Genomic DNA, 23,757 nt, shown 5'->3' on the forward strand with positions numbered 1-23,757 from the left:
TATGGGGCATTTGGAACGTTGTCTGTTAAATCGGCAACGACTTATCGACACTTTTTCATATAAGGCATTGGGATTATTGTCTATTAAATCGGCAACGACTCATTGACATTTTCTCATGTGTCCAACAATTTTAAAGAAGAAAGGCGCCGAGTTCCGAATTTAGAGTAGTGCATATTCACTTTTATACTTGAAGCTATATCCGTTCAGAAATGAAATGGTTGCTTAACTTATTTGCTTAAAAGAAAACAATAGGCTAGCGCAAAAAAATAAAAGTCTTACAAGCGCGTGTTACTAAAAGAAAGAAGACCTGTCAAGTGATAGGTAGTTTCTCCATTTTCCCCATTGTTTTTCAACTAAAGTTTTACTTTACTTTATTGCTTCGTTTTTTCTCCCCCCCCCTTCTGAATTCTTTAATACTTTGCTTATTTTTTTGTTTGATTGTTTAGGCCCTTTCTTGGAGTTTGTTGTTCTCGTTATGGTAGAATGGTTTCTAATATGGAATTGTTAAAAGCGACATTTCTGACTTTTTCCTTGTTTTTATAAGCGATTTCATTGCACAAGTTTTTTTTTTTTTTTTGCTGTTAATGTGGCTAAACCAAGATATTTTTCGTTTCCTTCTGCCTTTTTTTTTATAATTAAACCATGCATTATATTTGCAACCAGTAAATATACGTTTAAATTTGCAAAAGATTTGACATGTTCCATATAAGAAATATTCCTGCAGCTAATAAAACATTCTGTGCCTATAATTCAAAAAAAGTTATAATATACTAGAGTACAAATGCACATATAATTTTAAGGCAGCTTTATATACATTTGAAGTTGAAAATATTTAGTTGTAAAATTGCTTTTACAAGACTTATATAAGATTACAATTAGACTGTACATTTACAATGTTAGAATGTTTTTTTAAGAATTTCAAAAAAAAAAAAAAAAAAAGTGTTCAATGATTTCGAACTATTTATTCAGGACTTTTTTTAATCATTTGAAATTATATGCACCACTTACCATGTTTTAAAATATTCACATTTTTTTTTTTTTTTTTTTTTTTTTTTTTTTAGTATTAATGAGATAAGTACCTTTTAAAGCAATTTTGACAGCTAGAATGGAAAGTCAAAAAGTTTATGTCAATTTTCAGAGTCACGGAGCGGCATATTCAGAGATGTTAATGATCACTTTATAATAATATTTCATGGCTCAAAAAGACAAACTATATTAAACTTACAACAATGGAATCTGTTTTTGAAGGTGTCACAAGGCTTCTCTTGATAACATATCATCCAATGTTCAATCAGCATTGGATTATGGCAACGGCAACGTTATGATGTTTCGGAGTTCCGCAGTGTGACAAATAGGCCACCAGCACCTCCACAATTTGGAATAGGAATTATAATTTGTAAATTTAAGGGAAAGTTTAAAATTAATTAAAACTCGTTTAGACGAGCGCATAAAACTCTAATGTCATGAAATTTGGCATAATTATTTAATTGTTAGGATCAAATCTTTAATAAAGAAATAATATTTTGATTATTTATCGAGGAACAGAGAACTTGAATGGATTTACGTTGCAGGTGCTTTCCTATGGGGACTGATTTGGGAATCCTTAAAATATCATACAATTAACAATATGCAAATTCTAAAACTGTCATCAAAAAGTACGAAATATAGATGGCATTACGCAAGATGACAAGATTTTTTATAATATTGGCATATTCCTTAATATATTATTTAATACTATGAAATATAATACAACATATTTGTGCTAACCGAAGCCACCTCCACATTTGCATTCAATAGTACTTTTTTCGCTATTAAATTAAAGAATTTTAAAAGATTATTTTATACAATACAAAAAGAAATATCTTTCTGTTCTCAGTCCACTGCTAAAATTGAAACTGCAGATAAGTGAGAAGCATAAGTTATGGAACATTCTTATTCATATGCTAAACCCGATTTTTGAGAAAAAGAAATTGACGAAATCATGGTGAATATTACTGTCCACAAGATCTTAAGAAACCTTCCACCATATATCACTAAAATGATCATGTAAAAAAAGGCAATTTCTTGAAATGCCATTTTCAAAAAAATAAATTCAAAAGACCACATACACATAAGTATTATTTGCATATCTAGCATTTTACTTTTCAATCCCAATATTTCATAGCTTCGGGAAATCACACAAAAGGCGTAAATTATGACAATACATTTCAGAGTAATCCATTTATGGAAAAAAAAATTAACCGATTTTAGATGGAAATGAAGGAGATTCTTCTATAAACAAGGAAGGGGGAACGACTTCCCTGATTTCCGTTTTCGAACAATTGAATGTTCGAATATTTTATCGCAGGTCCCTTAAAATAAAGCATGCATTTATGGACCGAACAATGAATGCATCATTCCAAGAATAGTTCAAACAGAAGATAAAGGACCATGGAATATTCTATTCAAGTTGAAATTTTCGATGAGGCGGAAATGCTTCGTGCATGATTGAACTAATGTAAAAAACAGTGGCCAAAAGATAATTTGCACTTGAGCTTTTTCACAGTAAAAAAAAAAGTATGTGCCTCTGTAGCCTCCTAAGTTCATTTACCCTAATAAATGATACCAATAGACAATACAATAATTTAATTTAACCAGCGGAAGTGGTCACCCAAAAACTTTCTCTTACATCCTCTAATAAAGGTGATAAACCAGAGAACGCTTAACATAGCATTGCCATACAATAGAACGAGATATTAAATTTTGGCGTGAATTTAGCATTTTTACTGAATCTATTGAGTCACCTTTGGCAAGTTTTTTGGCGATTAAGCCCTGGCATACGTTTAATAATACCCGAATATAGAATTTATGTATTAGTTGCATTTTTTAAACCGATTGAAACCAAAATTTGATACAAAACTACAATTGTAGACAAAAAAAATCCCTTACTAAATTTAATATATTTAACTCATGGCATTTTTAAAATATCGCGTGTATATTTTTCTGAAAGTACAAACCCGACATACGGTCACCCTTTCACTGGATTTAGACATTCAACACAGATGTCTATACAATAGATATTAAATTTGTATGCAGAATCTTATCTATTTAGCTCTCTTCATTTTGCAGTTATCAAATAAACTTATATTCGAACAGCTGGACAGACAGACGCACTATAACAAGTTTCTATAAAACTAACCCTAGTTATAAATTCATAAATATAAAAAGCACTTGAAATCTTACTTTTCAACAAAATAAAAATTAAGTTTAATTACGGCATTATAATTAGAATCAACACATTTTATCAATATTTAACCCTTTAAAGAGCCAATTTTTTCTAGTAATATTATGTTAAAATATTTTTAGGCTTGAAATTAGAATAAGAAAAGGGATTCATTTAGCCTATTAGATAAATTTAATTTGATTAATTAATTAATTTGGTTAATTAATAATTAAGTAACAAATCAAGACACATCATTTTGTCCGAGATAAAGAACTGAAGCATCTAAGTTTCTGACTTACTAAAAAAATGTGTCAGAACTTATGCCAACCTACATAATTTCATACAAAGATTGATAAATTTGGTGGGAAGCATGCTTCCCACGGCCCTAGAAGGGGTTAACTAGAGGGACCGAGTAATATATCAAATTTTTCCAAATATAATTATAATTTGGTTTGATTTGGTTATATTAACGTCCCGTTTGAAGAAACACTAGAGCTATTTTGGGACGGACCTCGTCATTTTGAACCGCGGTCAGATGACGAAGACGACACTTGAGCTGGCACCGCCCTCTCCACACCACACCACACCAGCGGGAGGACGTTTGGTCATGACGGATTTAACGTGCAACAGACCCCCTTACACGACGGTTCTTCGGTGAAATCGGGTCACGAACCTGAAACCCTCCGGTTCCGAAGCCGAGACCTTACCACCAGGCCACCGCGGCCCTTATAATAATTATAAAGATGTGAATAAAAACAAGAAATAATTTTTACATGAAAATAATTGTGTACCGTTACATCATGAATTATTTTCAACAATAACTTGCTTAATCAATAATTATTATAGTTAGATAAACGAACACCAATTTACATTTTCACTTTGCAAACAGATAAAAACATTTCAATGAAAATCCATCGAATTTGTTTTCCCCCCTCAGTGATCACATCTTTCAATTTTTAGATAATTAGAAAAAAAAATCTGATAATTTATCAATATAATTTATACACTGTTTCTTTTCAATCCACGCACTTTGAGAAAACAAATCCAAACATATCTTGAAACCCATCAGAATTCTGGACATGCTTCCGAAAACGTGATTTGCTTTGCAGCTTATAATAAAAAATACAAGACGCAGAGGATTTAATGCAGCAAATGCAGCAATGCTCGAGTAGGGGGGAGGGGGAGCGGAATGGAATCAAGTCAAGGTCTCATCTTTTCGATCAAGGTGATTATTTCAATCAAGACAGGATAAATACAATGGTTATGAAATACAATGGTCATTATGGCATATTTTTTCAACAACGTCGAACTTAAAAACATGCGCATAAATACTTTTTAATTCCCAATTACGATAAAAAAAATTAATCATTCAGTTCTTTGCATAGTAATCTCATTAAAAAGTTGGTAATTTTCCGATTTGAGTTGGTGGTTATTAGATTTTAAGATCTGATTCTTTTTAACTAGTTTCCGCAGTCAAGTGAAAAATCTGATAAAATCATAGTCAACTTAGATTCCGAATGGTGCAGTTTTCAAGAAATCAATTGAAATATCTGTTCGAAACACAATGGCATGTTCCAAAATTTTAATAGTTTGTTCTATGGATTTTAGTTTATTTTAATCCTAAATATATTAACTATCAGAAATTATTATCACATATAATTTTAAATATCAGGGTCGTTCTCTTTTAATAACAGGCGTCTGCTATAATCGTGGTTCAACAGGTAACTTCTAACCAACGACTAAACCGTCAAAGACATCCAATTTGGAAAATATTCTAAATGACTTTAGGGATTACATTTTAAGAGTCAGTTGATAAATCCGCTGTTAATAAAAAGTGTAAATCTAAATTTTGTTACAATACATTGTAAATATTATTGAAATTTAGCAAAATGTTTTTCACGCGCAAATATTAGAAATATAAAATATCTTTTTGGCGGCCAAATCTGATGGAATTATGTCTGTTTGACTATCATTATTTTAAGCATTTCAATGGCCTCAATGAAATCAATGAACATATTATTCAATTAATAATAATATATAAATTAATAATAATATAAATTATTCAATTAATGAACAGTTCGAAAAAGTAGTGCATGTTTAATGGCCTCAGTCAGTTTTGATCATAGATGAGTATGTTTTTTTTATTAAAAATATTTATGTGTTTTGGTTAAAATGTCATTGTGTCAGGAATTCGACAGGAGAACAAGAAAAATTGTCTGCAATTTTTTCAGCAGTAACCGACTCCAACATTAAAAAAAATTTTAATCGTAAAAATATTTTTTCCAATTGAAGCTGTACGAGTTATATTGAAAGATTAAAAGTTAATCATTAATCCTTTGCACCCGGAAAAGTAATTCGATGCATAATTATTCAGTTAATATATGGATTATTCATTTAATATATGTCAAAATGATGCACCGTCTTGAATGGTGCTAGAGAGAATACATTCAAATGCAAAGGGTTAAATCCCGCTCTGAGTGTCCCTGTATATAAGCTATGTAATAAAATATAAGCCACAGTGCAAATACTTTCACTGTGCGTCACCAGTTATTATAGATATTCATGTTCTACAAAACTTTGCAGACATATTTAATTTCCTTTAAAGAAATTATAAGTTATGCAAAAATAAAACAAGTTGTGTTGCCTTGACACTCAAGAACACATCAAAGAATATATAAACGTAAGATTGAAAGTAATATATTTCAATTTCAGTAATACAATTCTAAACAGCAGAGTGACGGGCCATATTTTCTAGCAGATAAAATAAATTTGTTTATTCTAAAAAATTTTTTATAAGAATTCCTTTGCATCCAGTGATACAGGAACGAATTTTAAAAGGAAGAGGCGCGTGGGGCATGATAAATAGGTTTACGAATAAAAATATCCCCAATCATTGTAGGAGAGAATTTTCCATTCCATCAACAGGGTTGCACTGACATTCGAAAGTTTGTAACTGGCGCGGAGTTTGACAAATGGCGGTTGAAAAACGGTACACTTTATTTCAAATTATAGTCCAGGTGCTATGCTGTTATGATAAATCGTCCCTTCTTTCGGTTCGCTGCTAACATTAACACTAGTGCTTCAAAAATAAAAGACATGGGAAACTTTACCCTTTTTTTTCATATGTTTTTTTTTTTTAATGAGGTTCCTTTTTTTTTTTTTTTTATCAAAGCAATCCAGTAGTTTTTATAAAAAGAAAAAAAAAGCACTTAATTTGAATTTCAAATTCAGACTCCAAAGTAAGTAAATCTGAATTAGTTAAATAAAACTGAATTAAGAATGACTTATTAGAATCGCTCTAATAAGTCATTACATTACAATTATGTACATAAGTCATCTACATAACTGATGTGAATATGCCTCGAGTTTTTACAGATGATTCATAATTAATTTGAGAAAATAAGATTATAAATCATTCAAAAATATGCTGTAAATATATTTAACCGCAAAGTTTCAATTAGTAATTTGTACTTCTTTATCATATTTCTCGAAAAAAGATTTGAGAAGCAACTAGTTTCTTTTTAAATAAAAGAAAAATGTTTGACCATTTTTTATGAATATATTTTATTGATTTCCTTTATGTCGATAACTTAAATAATGTGCATTTATTAATTCTAAGTATAATAAGTAATGTTATGACTCTTAAATACACTGTTATTGAATATTACAAAAATGAGCAGAAGCGTATATTGCTATGATTGAATTCTACATAATTGAAATATTTTGGTTTAGTTTAGTTTATTTATATTAACGTCCCGTTTGAAGCAACACTAGGGCTATTTTGGGACGGACCTCGTAATTTTGGACCCCGGTCAAATGACGAGGACGACACCTGAGCTGGCATCCCCCTCTCCACACCACATCTCACCAGCGGGAGGACGTTTGGTCAGGATGGATTTAATGTGCAACAGACCTCCTTACACGACGGTTCTTCGGTTGAATCGGGTCGAACCTGAAACCCTCCGGTTCCGAAGCCGAGACCTTACCACCAGGCCACCGTTACCCCATTGAAATATTTTGGCAATGATAGCTTGTAACAATTTTGTAAACATCTGTTTGCGCATTTGCGCTGCAACAGAAACATTTACGGGAACTGTGGCTGAGTCCTAAGGGTCATCACCGGCCACGATACAACCCTTCCAGAAGGAAGTACGTAATGTCATCGATGGGATTAGCCAGATTCCTCACTTATTTATGTATCCACCAGGATGGCGAGATCCAACTATCATACCAGAAGCATCTCATCCTCAATTCGACGTGCCCCTCACAGGGATTCACTCAAGGTTTAAATGTGAAAAATCAATCTTCAGATTCAATTGATTAATATTTACAATACATTTTACTACAAACATAAAGCAAATGGGAATGATCAGACAATATTCATTCTTGTTGCCATTTTGAATCGAACACAAATACAGTGATAGGTTCATAATTAAACTCGTAAAATCCACCCAGAACACTCCATATTGCCAAACACATCGAGAGGTTCATCGCTATGCATTCAGATCTAAAGGACGAACTACTCGACTCTCCTGGCAGAGGAATATTCACCAAATGAGTCGCCAACTCATTAAAGCAGTATTAAGAACTCAAGAACCTAATGAGACACGATTATAGCCACTTAGTAGCAGGTAGATACATAAGCCGATCTGGAAGATTTGAAATATTAAACGGCTGAGAGATGGCATTTTAATAGCTAATAGATCGAGCGCGAGATATCCATGAAAGAATGATTAATTCACGTCACATAATAGAACGCAACCGTGTAAATCTGAATTTGCAATGAAAGATGGGGCTCATTAAAAATAAAGTTCTAATTAAGGTAAAACGTTTTTCTTTTTTCCCGAAACTGATTCTGATGGCATCGTTCACGCAAGATAAGAAAAGAATAACCTCGTCAAAATGTTCCTTGTTCTTCCAAGCAGCGATATAAGGAAACAGGAGAATAATTTCGGTTTAAAATTGGACATACTTTCTTTTACCACTAATTAATTTCGAATTGTCAACTTTTTTTTGGAAGATACTTGAAAAGGAAGTGGCATGTTTCCCCACAAGGTTTTAATGTGTATTTACATTATATTTTGTGTTCAGTTTCATGGTATAGTGAGGAGCGGATTCAGGCTTACGACCCGAGGCTCCTCTATTAGTAACTGGTTAATTTAGTTCGCCACTGGTACACTTTTTTACTTAATATATTAATAATTTAGTTTATTTTTTTATTGTAATATATAAAATAGACATTTGTGTCTGAAGACATGAAAATTATATATGTCTGTAGACAATTATGAAAATATTTTTTATAGATATATTTATGAAAATATATCTTGATTCAATTATTACTTTCTCGTATACGTAGTATAGAGAAAGTATAATAATATTCAAAAAATTCAAAACCGAGACTTTAACGAATCACCACGTTTCAGACCTCAAGAGTTCGAATAACATTTTTGGAAAATGCCTGCCATTCTGCGACAAAGATAACTAAAAAATGCTTAGAGCTAGATGGACGAAATTTGGCATACGGTCTCTACACCAAATTTGTAGATTTCTATCAAATTTTGGGCAAAATCCGCTCAGAGGTAATTTGTCTATCCGGCTGTTCGAATATAATTTAACACGATAACTACCAAACGAAGAAATTTAGATAACTAAAATTCGGTACACTGACTTAACAACTATAGCGCAGACATTTATCAAATTTTGAACCAAATCAAACGAGTGGTTGACCGTCTGTCGATCTGTACTTTCGGAAACATGCAAACGTGATAACTCAAATATGCAATGACTTAAATCTATCAAATTTGGTATGTGATTTTTTGACTACAAGTGTAGTTTTTGTTCTATTTGGTTAGGAAGAACGCGCTTAAAACACAAAACGATTTTCGGATACTATTAACAACAAGACAGGACCAAAAATTTTATCAAAGACTAAATGATAATTTCAGGGGGAAAAAATGCTAAATTCAAGCCTAAAGTCAACAGACATAATTTCGTTACTATTGCACGCCAATTCCATGCACGGAATAGGCCACTCCCTGGTTTTTAATATCACATTATATACTATTAGAACAAAGAACTAACGTATCAAAATTCTTGCAAAATTAAATTAGTTAAAATTTTATTAGTTAATGATCTTTTCCATAAATATCAAAATTTAATTTTTTTAAAAAGATTATAAAGAAACAAGTTTCAAAACATTCAAAAATTAAGATTTAGCAGGAAATAACTTTAATAAATATAACCCATGTTTAATCTGTCTAACCTGCTTTGAATGCAAATCTTACATATTGAAAGTCTATTATATGAAGTTGGATATTTGCTCACTGGTGAGAAAAATCGTGTAAACAATTGATTCTCCACCTCTCGATCAGTTAAATCGAAAATTTAACACAAATTTATGGTTCTGGTATTTTCGATTGTATATTTGAATTATAGAGTTCATTGACATAGAGACAGAAAGACAATCCTTAAACGAATTTGGTCCAGAATATGACGAAGATTTACAATTCTGGCAATAAAACCATGTTAAATGTTCATTCAAAGATAAATAGCAACTTCCAAGTACAGAGGAAAGGTTTTTACGTTCTTTCTCAAATATAATGAGAATCAAATATAATTAAAAAAATCAACACTGATTTTCAGCTGTCATAGCAGAAATAAACAAAAAATTTTCTTTCGAAAGATACATTTTCAAAACATCTTTGATACCAACCAGTGAAAAAAGGCATCTCAAAACTTGATACGTTGGCAGAAATTAAGAACATTTTTGTTGGTAAAAAGAACATTCTCAAAACCAGCCAACTTACGAAAAAAAGTATAGCACCTGACAACAACGACGAAGTCGATTTGACAATTATGAAAACTGAGACAAAGCTCTTTAACTTTGAAATTGAAATCATTATACATAATAATAATTATACATAAGAAACATCAGTGTGGTTTGTCCATACGTGCCGTCATAATTCCGCAACCTAATGTTTGATATGGTATAGGATTATATGGTATGATAGTTTACTATCATTCGTCTTTCCATTCCTAACAAAATGTCGGTTTGGAACTGCAGAAGTTGGTTTCGGAGATCCAGATGTCAAAAGAATATATCGCTCCATGGACTTCTAATAAGTAAAGTAGTAGGGAATCGAGGGCCAAAATGACCAACAAAGGTTTATGCTAGAAGGGCTCATGCATATTCTAGGAAATTGAACAATATTCTAGCCAGAATGTCGTAGAATGTTCCAGAATTTTATAGAATCTTCCAGATGGCACGAGAAAGTTCCATAAATAAGTAAAACTGCATTGAGAATACGACGATTTAGTTTATCTTTATAATTTCTACATTCTAAAATTCATTTTTTAATTCATATTTGACAGGAATTGTCCAGCTTTATGCGAAGAAAAGGTAACTTCGGTTAGTTATCCTTTAGTTATAAATTTAGCGAATTAGAATATTTGATTTTATCCTTATTTAAATATTTTCCCTTACTCTAAAATTATTTGTTTTGGCCTCAGATAGCTACGATGAGCTACACGCGTGAAATGTATTGAAATTTTTTCCTTCAGAAAATTTATTCTTAAAAAGTCCCAATAGTTAAGGTGGCGCAGCATAGCCAGTTTTGGCTCTTGCGCCATAAAAATCCAATATCCATCCAATATCCCAATAGCTAAGGCACGTGCAACGTAATTCCACTCAAGTTCTATTTTACCCCATAAATAATCTAAATATTATTTTATTTAATTAATTGTATCATAAATAATAATAACATGAATTAAATACCAAATTTCATGACGTTAGAGCTTTATTGCACTCGTCCAAACTAGTTTCAATTAAATCTAACTTTTCAATAAACTAACAAATTAAAGTAACTATTCCAAATTATGATGTGGAGGTGCTCGTGACCACTTTGTCACATCGCGGAACTCCGAAACATCACGACGTTGCCGTTGCCCTTACTCTATTTTTTACTTCTTAATTTTATCCCTTTTAAATATTTTTTTTTTTTTACAATATGCCCAAGCTCTATGTTGCTATGCCACTTTCTTGTCAGCATTACAAAGGAATTAGAATCTATAAGTTCACACATCCAGTTCAAACTCTCGATCATCGGCGAAATATCAAAATACCGAAAAGGTCCGAGTCAGACACAATGCGACAGCCGCAGGCATGAGTAAGAAAAATGAAAAGTCACATAGCAAAAGTTTTCCTCGAGTATAAGCTGAAAGAAAAAAGTGATTAGAGAAGCAACACTAAGAGAAGGAATCACACGCCATTCCCGAGCAGAGGAGAGACCGACAGGAGCAAGATTCGTGAAGGTTTGCTCGACAGAGCAGAAAAAACACTTTGTTACGGTCCAAACGAACTGGAAACATTTTTTTACAACTGATGTCGAACAATGATGGGGGAGGTAACGTGGTGTTAATACTCCGGACACCTATTTTCAAGGACGCCGTAGAGACAAAATATTTGGCGTTAATTCGACAAATAATGGCGACGGGTTTTAAAAGTATAGAGCTTTAGTTTCGAATTGGCCTTTGTCATGCCACTGTCCATTTATAACAAACGCGATCCAAGGCAACAGATGTCAGTAGTTTTATTTCCTTAAATTAACGAAGCAAAAAAATAGACAAACACAGATCGATAATAAAGTAAATTTTACAGGAAACTAGCTGCCTTTGGTGACCAGTTTGTTCGCTCAGATTGACTTTTTAGGTTAATAAATGTTTAATATGGAATACCTTTTTTTAAAAAAAATCTTATTTGATACGATTGCAAAACATAATTCAAATGAATTTACTGCAAATTAAAAAATACAAATATTACGATCTAAGCGGAAGAGAAAATCCTACTACTACTAAATTAATGACTGGAAAAAAGTGCGATTGAATGTTTTGATGGATGAGGTAGAATTCCATCATAACATATAAAGCAATTGTTACAGATAATGTATAAAATCGAATAAAAATATTAGAAAAATTAAATAAAAAAAAATTGTAAAAAATGAAACAGATATCATTAGGAAGATAATGTTTGAGTCTTAATGTAATATAAAGACTACTTTATTAATATAATTGTTTCACACCAGTAAACGCGTCTAAAGCACAAATTCAATTTTGGAATATTAATAATCGCATGCCAGGGATTAATCGCCAAGTAATTCGCCAAGGATCATTCGAGAAATTCAGTAAATATGCTAAATTCCCATCAAAGGTTGATATTTCGTGGCTATTGTACGCCAATGCCATGCAGTCTTTCCTGAGGTAACACCTTTAATAAAAAGTATGCGAGAATGTTTTAAGGAAACCACTTCCTCTGAGTTATCGCGTTTACATGCATGCGAAAGTACAGACAGTTGACTAACCAATTACCAGATTTAGTTCAAAAGATAATAAGGATTTACATTTTAGATGCTAAATCTGTTCAAAATTTTATTGAACAAGCTCTTTACGTTTTGAAGTTATCGTGCTGCCTTATATTTGATTTGCCCGCAGGACAGTATACTTGTGAATGGATTTTGTTCAAAATTACTAGAAATCTGTAAATTTGATGTCAAGACTACATACCAAATTTCATCCATCTAGCTCAAAGTTTTCCTGAATTATCGTGCTCATAGAACGAGAGACAATTATAATTCCAAAAATATATCTTTTCGGACTCGGGATGATCTGACATTATGGAAATTCGTCAAAATCTAGAGTTCGATTTTTATTTATTATTATTTTTTGACAATTACCATATTTTTTCATTTGGATATTTTGCATACTAAGAAATAAAAAAATATAGCACATGTAGTGAATCTCAAAAATAAACAATTTTATTAAAAAAAAGTTTTATAGTAAAATTTCGAACAGAAAGCGGATGTTGCTAGTACTTGTTCTATCAGAAAAAAATTTAAAGAAGGGACACTTATCTCTTTTTCTTGGATTCATTCATTTTTCTCAATAAATATTTTACGAAAATGTCGAAAAATCGATATTTACCACAAGAGAAAAAAAAATCTTTCAACAAGATATCACACAAGTTTTGAAACTTTTTAACACGATCACATAGATGTGTGAACGTTCCTTGAAAAGCTAGATATGACAAACCCTTTTTTAAAGTGAAAAATTTCTAATATCAAGGACTTCAATTCCATAAAATTCTGGCATAATGCATACCAGTCCAGTCAATCACCCTAAAAGAGAAAAATCGACTTTTTCACTTTTTAGGTCATTTTCCTCGCGTTTACCATTCCTAGAATTTTTCCTGGTCGTTTTCAGAACCTTTCCTCGCATTGTCTAAATGGACCTTATGAAATACCATTTCTTCAACAACGAAAGCATTAAAGTAGATGATAACGCGATCAATAATACTCTAAGCTATCAACACGTTTAGGTAGGTCCATACTGAATACTTCCATTGTGTGATCGATTTTAAGAAAAATAGTTTGACAATCTAAAGTATCATTATCAATCTCCAAGGGTGGACTTTTTTTTTTTTCTGCAACCGAGGGCAACGCCCTGACATTATGGCTTAGTTTATCAGCAAGTCAAAGTTGAGCTGATTAAAGTAGCGGTGGTAACGAAGTTGAAAAATGCTGCATGAAAAAAAATCAGGTTTCTGGGTTTCGCATGCTGTAATAGTGAACAACTCTTAAGACTGGAGGGTATTTTGTAATAAAATAAAAAGCCTTGTTTTCATTTCACCGTAGTCTGGAGTAAGACATTCTGGGTTATCTACGATAGGGTTTTAAAATTCTGCGCACATTTAAGTTTTAAAATACAAACTTTAATATGGAATTTTGGTTAAGGAATCATTTTACCTTGGACCATTTTCATTATTTTTATATTGCAAAATTTCTTTACAGTATAGTACATATTCAATATAGTATCACCTATTCAGAAGTTCCAACGCACCGATCAATGCATCCTATTACAGTTCAAGTAAAAACGATTATATAGTTATTTCATTTACTTTGAACAGTGAAACTAGCCAAAGATTAGATTAGGTGTTGGTTTTTAATGGTACTAAAGCCAAATCTGGCTAAACTGCGCCGAATTGGCATTAAAAATGTAAAAACATGCAAATAAAATACCCAAACATAACACGATGAAGAAAGTTAAAAGCATTAAACAAATGTTTATAAGCGGCTTATGAAAAATAAATAAAACAAGATAATAAAAATTCAAACAGGATGTAAAATTTGAAAAAAAAAAAAAAACATCTCAAACAAATACAACAAGCTAAAAGAACAAAAGTTCACATTTTGGATAAAAAGCCGATATTTCGAAGAAAAGTAAACAGATCTGGATAAGACGTTTTCTCCAGCAAATCTCGCAAATCTAAAACATCTGTATTTAAAAAAAAAAAACATAAACGCGAGGAATTAAAATCGGGTCATTTTGTTAAAATACGATGAAATGTGTATGGCATTCTGCATGAAGTACACATTGGATCAGATTTCTAAATAAAAAATATAACTTATGAGTGTAACGGGTATGCCCGATTCGAAGGCGAGTTAATTTGACATCACCCTGTTGAAATGGTGAAATCGATCACATGGTAATAAAAGGTTTGACATTATAGGGCTTGTTATGCATTTGGCTGTTCCAAGATTCTTGCCACTGGGTAAGAATGCATTTTTGCACACATCGGCGAATCTCAGAATAAGGTACAAACTGATTTAAAGAGATCGATGCCAATCGAGTTGCGCTATCTGCCTTGAAGCTAGACAGTAAAGAAAGTTCTTATATGAGGCGATGCGAGGTACTTCAGTCTTCTATAGATACAGTAAAGGACTCTTGTATTATCAGGGATCTTTTTAAATAATTCGATCCATTTTCTTTTATATTCCAACACATGTTAAGTTAATTAACAAGTGAATTCCTCATTTTTAGTCTTTATTTCTGTAAAGTAATAAAAATGTATATTTCTATTAAATTATTTATTACGACTCGTGACCACACGACACTCAAGTTTGTTCATAATATTTAAGCAGATGCTAATGTTTATAAATATCTTAATACCTAAGTGAACTTAATGAAACAGATGATCTGACAGATTATACTTGATAAATCGCTAATATTATCTCAACACTTTAAACAGATGCCTAAAGTGCCTAGTTCAAAATCTAGCATTATTTAGATAGTTTAAAGCCAATTGATAGATGGATTGGAAAATGTCATGACAAGTAACATACAGGTGTTATAATAATTATAATATATCAATAAGTAATACTTTTTTATAAAAAAAAAATCTAAGATAAAAATGCAAGAAAGGGAATATATGTATATGGTTACTGAAAAGTGAATATTTCAATAAAAATGCTACAGTGATTATTAAATGTAGTTAAATTATTTAAAAATTAAGTTTTTAAAATTTTGAAATTTATTAATGGCATCTAGCAATATAAGAATATTATACTAAAATGATTAAATATTTAAATTAGACGTGCATTTTATCGATGCAACATAATAATTCATCAGTTTTTGAATCAAGATTCGGTAGTACAAGATCACCGTTTCAAGACTACTGAAAAAAAACTTTTGATATAAACCTTTCATTAGACATTAATAACTAACTAGTAATTAATAAATAATTAATAACTAACTAACAGACATTAACAAATAAGACACTATCTGATAACTTATTTCAAGATAATAATTATTCCCTTTTAAGAATTAATAAATCCAAATCATCAGAGAAAGAAATTTTCCAATCTATTTTAACATAATAAAATTTACAGTCTGGCATACCATCTGTAAATGAAGACATGGCTGATTCAAAAATGGTTTAAAACGTTCTAAAGGGTAAATTGTTGCATCTAGAGTTAGCAAATTTGGCAATTAGTTAATTCATGGTAATACGTGCTCATTATGATACAATTTTTCATAATTTTAATTATTTTTTAATAAAAAATTAATGGAAATCTTAACCTTATTCCTCAGTAATTTTAAAGCATATTATTGTACAAAACCCATTCTTTCCACAGTTTCAAAATTTAAAAAGGTTTTCAAGGATAATTTTATTTCCGCATTTTTTTAACTTTAAAAACTTTTAAAAATTATTTTAAGTATATTTTACAACAATTTTCATAGTTTCAGCAACTGGATTTATACCAACTTGCATTGCGACGGTATTAAATAACTGTGGGTGGGTGGGAGGTGTACATATGTACGTAGTCACTGTTATATAATTAAATGCAATTTTTAAATCTAAAACACTGCCATGCTATAATGCCTTACACATGCTACAAAAAGATTCGCTTCTTCAAATTTTTGACCTTCAATCATGACCTCTAAATTATAAATAAATGAGAAAAATCAAACTTGAATTAGTCATACATATATATAAAAAATGTAGAATAGTGGTTTTGTGAATTTCACAAAGATAAGCTAACACTAGGACATTTTTATTAAAAGTGGTTTGCTGACATTTGAAAGTAAATGCTGCAAGATTTCTCGCGATTCCAATAGTGTTGCTTTATTGAGGCTGATATCGGAAGTCATAATTTAAACTCTTCCTTGACACTTCAAATTTATTTAACAAGAAATATTTATTTTTGGAATGCGTTACCGTTCCAAGCCATCTAAAATCCATAAACAACAAAACATTTTCGTTCGAAATGTTATTGCATATAGATGACTTAATTTTAATTTAATAGTTTAAATATTAATAATTGGTATTATTAAATTATCTGAAGATAGCAGACCTGATAAAATGTAAGGTTAAACAACATACACTTAGATCAAAGAATCTTAATTATAAGTGAATAAGGGGGATTAAGAAAAAAAAATTGTTTAAAATATAACGTGTATTAAATCTACAACAAATGTTTTAATGATTAATGAAGATATTTAGTCAGTCCAAAATAGATATGCTTGCATTCTTGCAGAGGTTTTATAATCTTATTTATTCAAGTTACGGATATGTTATTTTGAGCAGTATTTTGGTGCTAGGTCTGTAAATTTCCTGCGCTGGGCTTGAAAAGATGAAATACTTTTATTACAAGATCGATAGTAACATAGTGACCTGGATCATCTTTGTTTCCACAGGCATAGCGATCATTACAGCGTAAGCCAAACCTGTAGAGATAGGTCTCAAAAAACCCATTCCCTGTGATAAAATGATTCAATTCTGAATTGAAAGAAGCTCGGTTAGTATTAGCATGGTGAGAAATAAAAAAAAAAAATTCAACATCCCTTTTCCGAAAGGTTCCATTTATCCTGCCCAAGTTTAAAAATACGATGATTAGATGCACAAATCGGAATCAACACCGGTCAAATGATACGGACTGCAAAACGTTCCAGGTGATTAAATGTTAAGGCAGACTTTTTCAGGGTATGGGTACTTCAAATTTTTTCAAGGTGTTGCGGTCCATTCAGTGGCGTAGGTGTGACGAGTTAAAAAATGGTCTACAATATTTATTACAACTTAATAATGAATATGGAATATGTATTTACCTACATAACTACTAACATAATAATAATAACAACAAATATAATAATACCAAATGATACATTTAATATCAAACAATTCAAATTACATTAAAAAATAAATCATTTTAGTCTAAAGTTAGTTCTAGTAGTTATAGTTAGTAGAAAACTTAATCTGCGTATTGTCCGCTAATTTTGAATATCTGAGGATATATAATTATTAGCTTCTAAACTTGCATTGGTTTCTAAGTGGTAGTCTATGAGATGGGGATGATATGTTGTCCTAATTATATTCCTAATTATATTGAAAATGCAGATTCACATACGAATGTAGAACCAATGACCGATGTTAAATGGTGTGCAACTTTTTTTAAATTAGGATATTTACTTTGTCTATTAAATTCCAAAAGTTATTCTTAGGTTTTGAACTACGAGTTTTTTAAAATGTCATTTTGAAGGAGAAAAACTTCGTTTTCCTTAAGAGATAAAGAGAATATGTAATTTATATTTTCAATTATTTCTTCCACATCAACATTGCCAAATGGGTAATACATGAATACAACAATTAGTTTCTTTTAGTAAGCGCGTCTTATGTCTTAATAAAGACGGTCAACTCAAAATGTCTTGGTGGTTCACCGGTCGATCGCGATTTAATGCCCAACCTTGTGCTAAGGCAATCTGATAACTTTTAATGTCAGGCCAAAATTGAACTTATAAGATTTTTTTCCACTTATTTTTTAAAAGTTATTTTTAATTAATTTTGATAAATGATACTTCTCAAAAATTACATGTCATAATAGATTAATTATAGTAGATTTTTACATATCTAATACTTGTTATATTTTTGTATACTTTCAGTAAGAAAATACAAACAGACTGCATTCAGATTAACACAAGTTGTAAAATATTTCAGATTCAGTCAGATTCGAAATATAAATAAAAGCCATTGTAGTTATGTATGTATATATTACGTTTCTTCTTCAGTAAATGAACCGATTTCAATCAAACTTAGCACATTTATTTTTTAGAACAAAAGCCTTTCAAGGAACAAAACCTTTCAATCTTTATCATCAACCTTTCAAAGAACCTTTTCAACCTTTCAAAGAACAAAATTGCATAGCTCCAAAGCTAATTGCATATTCAATTAGAAACTCTCTGAATTTTTGTCCTTTGTCTGCAGTAATTTCGGAGAAAATTATTTTAATACCTTAAAATTCAAAGTTTTACCTTTCCTTTCTGTGTAAATTTTCATTCGGGTCCCCCCCCCCTTTAAATCGAACGCAGCCGATTTCTTTTAAAAAACAGAGCAGTAACACTCAGATATACTTTACCCTTCTTTATTCATTTATTTTGAAATTTTCATATTTTTTGGAATTTTTTTAAAAATTGATTTAAAGCAGTTATTTAACGGAACACAAAAGAACTGATTTATCCTTTATTTTTAAGCGATTATAAGCGACCAAGAGCAGTCAATCAAATAGTGTGATATAATAAGATTATGTATAGTGTAACAATTTATAAAAAATTAATTTCATTAAAAATATTATTTGTATCAAATAATATCTAGATATTTTATCTCTGATTTTAATTGATGAATTCGAATTCGACACATGGGCATAAAAAAATCGGCAATTGACGATTCCCTCCGCCTCCTCTTTTAAATATTACTTAATTGTAACACCCGTAAACAAGTTCAAATGTCTTTAAAATGAAACTGTCATTATATGCTACTCGATAAAATGATATAATTCAAATCCGTAATAGAAAAAGAAAAACATTAGCCCTCGAAAATCGGGATATTTATTGAAAATTGACCGTCTGCTAACCGGAAATCTCGGAATAAGAAGTTCAAGAGTTACTGGAGCATTTTTTTGTTTTGTTTTGTTTTTGTTTCCGTCAATATAGCGAATTATTTAGAATTGTTCTGCAGTATTCGGAGGCTCGTTGGCTAGATCATTATTAGTTTAATATTTTGCATGTGAAAAAAACAACAACATTGAAATATAAAACTTGAAATTGATTTGATTATATAATATAAATATATTTTTTTTTCAAAATCAGAATCAGATACATTTTTATTTCATATGTTTTTGGTAGTTAATTGCATCCTTGCGTTATTATAAACAAAACTTTTGGTGTAAAAACGTATTAAACAAATAAGCTTCCGTGTGAATGAATTGCCCGTATAATTAGATATTTATTGAAGTCATTCTAATTCGAATGATAGATTATATAATAAATCAGAACGAATCTCTTGCTTATAGTTCATCACTGAAGCAATACTTATCGCTTATTGCCTGATTCAAATACTTCTCGGGTGAACGACCCAGATTTTCACAATTTATTTTATCTGGATTTAAAATATACTTTGTCTCACGAAGATAACATCTTAATTTCAAAATACTACTTAAAAAAAGTATCGTATCACACCATAGAAACATGCGAGCAACATATTACAATAACGCGATAATAAAAATTCTTTATTCGCCGAGCTACAGTAGCTAATCTGCAACTTATTAAATATTAAGATAAGCAAATTTAATTTAATTATGACGCTAGTTTTTGTTAATTAATTGGATGATCTCCGCTGAACAGCGGACTCCAAGACTCTAACAACTTGTCAATTAATAAATCCAATTAAAACTATGCAATAAAGAAATGAAATTAAAAACTGCTTTTTCAGAGAAAACTTTTTTTTTTTTTTGTAAGAATATCGAACTGCTATCTATGATGTAGTTTATATCTTTTCATAAATCAACAAATTTTGGTTCATAATGTTAAAATGCGATAAAATTATAAAATTTCGGTAGCATTTAGATCAATATGAATAAATTCAGAAATTTATGATTCTATACGCAAACATGTAAAATTTAAAATGCCTGGCTAAAAACAGATTTTTTTTTTTTTTTTTTTTTTTGTATAGGAAGTGTAGATTTTATAGAAAAAAATTAAAAGCTATATCAAAAATTTCAATTGACAAGAAAATGGGAAATTTAATTTTGTTGGCGAAAAATAGTAATTAAAAATAATACTCATGTTTAGTTAAAACAGTATCTAAATGTAAATCAATTATAGCAATATAATTATTCACGAAATACTATTGCTTTCGTAAGGGGATATCCTTCAATCAGCTTTGCTCACATTATTTTGAACAAACTATTTAATTGAAGGCCGAATATTACTTCCTGTGTTACACAAAAAGAAATTAAACGCTACCTATATATACACAATTAAGTAACAATATGCCTGTGATTTCATTGCATTTAAACTTATTAGTTATGAAATCAATCGATTCATGTACTTTTAGTTACTTTATCTTACATTTATTTTAAAAGTAGCATTATCAGAACACACAACTTTACAACTATCCAGATAAAAGAGAAAAAGGTCTTATTGTCTTAATGTTATTATCAAGTGTTTAACAAACAATGGATAAAAAATTATTCGCATTTTATCACACTCAAAGCACTACATTTAATGTTTCAAAACAAACAAAAATTTCAATATTTGTCAAGAAAGCATGCAGGAAAGAAAAAAGAAAAGTAATACAACATGTATTCATTTCTGCAATAATCTAAGGAATAAAAAACAATAACATTCCGAAACAAAGTTCCAAAAACTCACCTTTTACAGCAAAACGAATGCTTCCAAAATTAAAACCTCCAAATCCGAAACACAGCAACAACTTATCATATTTCCATCAGCTCGTCAAAATGCAGGGGTTATCGCTTTCATCCAAACAATAGCAAGAATCCTCACGTTATCATTCAAGAAAGGAGACAGTTTCCACTTAATAATTTAGATATCGATACACATCAATTGAAAACATCTGCAAGTCAACAGAATATCCAATACACACAAAACCAATCGCCAAACAGTTCAGCAACAGCTTAGATATTATCGGAATAATACAGTTTTTTTTTAGTAATTTAAAAGTCAGATATTTTTCTGCAATGTGCCTTTTCACCAAAACAAGTGTGTGTGAGCGAAGATTTCCGAACTCGACGTCATTGCACTTCAGACTGTTCTGTACTTGTGGGCGAATGAAAACAGGCAGGCACGCCGTGAGATCCGCGCAATGCATGCCGGTACATTTTGAAGACTGGTTTCGAGGTCACGTGACTCAGAAACGTGCGTGACACCGTGGGTGCTCGCTCACTTCGCGTTTTGCATGCCTCCGTCTGAGCATTTCTGGTGCTTGAAAATATTATATTACATATTTTTTTTAAAAAAATGAAAGAAAGGAGAAGGGCAGTTCATTTTCTGTGAGCGTTGTAATTTTCGTATTGATAATTTGATCTATGCTTTGTGTAACTTTCCCTTGCATAAGAAGCAATGTAAACGCGACAAGTGCAAACATTTTGATGGTATGAGAAAAAAGTTGCGAATTAAAGCATTTTGTAACTCAGGGCAGAGCATGCTATGAAGCTTCTCTTTTAATAACTAATCATTCCAACATATTTAAAGAGACATAACATTTGAAAACCATATTACAAAATTTTCTGATTTATTTTTCTTTATTTTTTTAACGATTTATTAAAATATGTACGTTTTTTTTTTTTTTATTTACTTTCAAACATGTTTATCGTAGGAAAAAAGTGACTAAAATAGCAAATTTTTCTGTAAATTATATTGATTTAATAATTAATTGCTTTTAATTGACGATGTCGTGTTACCAAGGAAAGGGGGTGCAAAGGCTTCTGAGGATAAAAACCCCTGAACACTCGAGGGCAGAAGTCTAACTCATATTAAGATGACACTCACACATGCGCTTGCACAACCCCTTTTTACAGGTGGGCACATTCACACACCTCACAGATATAACACAGATAAAGAACAATCATGCCCGAACCGGGATTCGAACCCGGAACGCCTAGATCACGGGGAAGATGCGCTACCCCTATGCCAGGACACCGGCAATTGCTTCCAATTAATTGACTTAATTAAAAGCATTGGATTATAATAAAAAAATTATAAGGTGATAATAAACTTCACATAAATATAACAGAGAAAAATTATTATTTTTTAGGATCCGTCATATGAAATGTAGCAGACTCTGTCAAAAGAAAAATTAATTTTCTAATATATTAAAAATAATTTTTTAATTTTCCTTGCTTAAGTTATTAAATAATTTTGTTGCTATAAGTTTTTTTATCAATGATTTTAATTATTAAATATAAACCCATATAGTAGTCCTTGTGTATTTTGTCATAGAATATGTATTTTTTTTAAATTATTTTTTTGGCGGTTACTTTATTGAACTGCTTGCGACACCTCTCAACTTAACGGCCCTAAGCAATTAGTCAGAAATTAGTTTGGGCGGGAGGCAGAGGGGCATATTTTATTATAAAAGAAAAAAAAATTAAGAAAATTTCATTCCTTTAATGATAGTTCTAAAATTTAAATTTCCAACAAATAGATAAATTTTTAAAAAAATTAATTTCAAACAAATGGATAGTGCTGATTACATATTTATATATTTCGTGAAAATCGTTTTGAAGTCGCCATGTTTTAGACTCCTTTGATTTTCAAATATATTTAGTATATATGTCGCCAAATATACTAAATAAATTCAGAAATGAAATGAAATGTAATTCCTAAGTGAAAAAAAGCTAAGCCGAAAAAATTTTGTATTTGTTCTTTACTCGAAAATTGCATATTAATGCCAAATTTTTAGGTCAAATCCATCTAAGGAAAGTCCGTTTGTCTCTGTTTGTGTGTATATGAGCATATAACAATCTAGATTAATGAAATTTGGCATATAATTTTATAACCATATTTGTAGATTTATATCAAATTTTGTTCTAGAACCATCATTTGCCAGTATATCTATTCATATGAATGCGAATTTAATTTATCTATCTGACAGATTCAATGAGCTAGATAAATGAAATTTTGGATATAATTATAGGTAATGAAATTTGGATTTAAAATTTTAAAGACATAGTTTAATACGAAATTAAAATAAATCATCAAAAATGTTCCCATTCAGTTTGGATATTTCTGTTCAAGAATTATTCAGATTTTTTTTTAATCGATAAATTACAGGAGCAGTGGAAGATGTGAAAACTAAATTAGGCAATAGCATATCATTTTATAATCGATATATACTTAAAATATATTATTCATTTAAATATTTTTTAGTT

The 23,757-nt window shown here is 30.6% G+C and overlaps 1 protein-coding gene across 2 annotated transcripts in view; it reads right to left on the bottom strand.

Moving 5' to 3' along the window:
* The window catches only part of LOC129984229 (uncharacterized), a 123,202-nt gene extending 101,530 nt beyond the window's left edge, over positions 1 to 21,672 (bottom strand). For both annotated transcript variants that reach the window (XM_056094058.1, XM_056094057.1), the window contains exon 1: positions 21,236 to 21,672. The gene's annotated coding sequence lies outside the window, so the exon portion shown is untranslated. The remainder of the gene's footprint in view (positions 1 to 21,235) is intronic.
* Between the last annotated feature and the right edge of the window lie 2,085 nt (positions 21,673 to 23,757).

This window comes from Argiope bruennichi, chromosome 9, assembly GCF_947563725.1.
Source record: "Argiope bruennichi chromosome 9, qqArgBrue1.1, whole genome shotgun sequence".
NCBI lineage: Eukaryota > Metazoa > Arthropoda > Arachnida > Araneae > Araneidae > Argiope > Argiope bruennichi.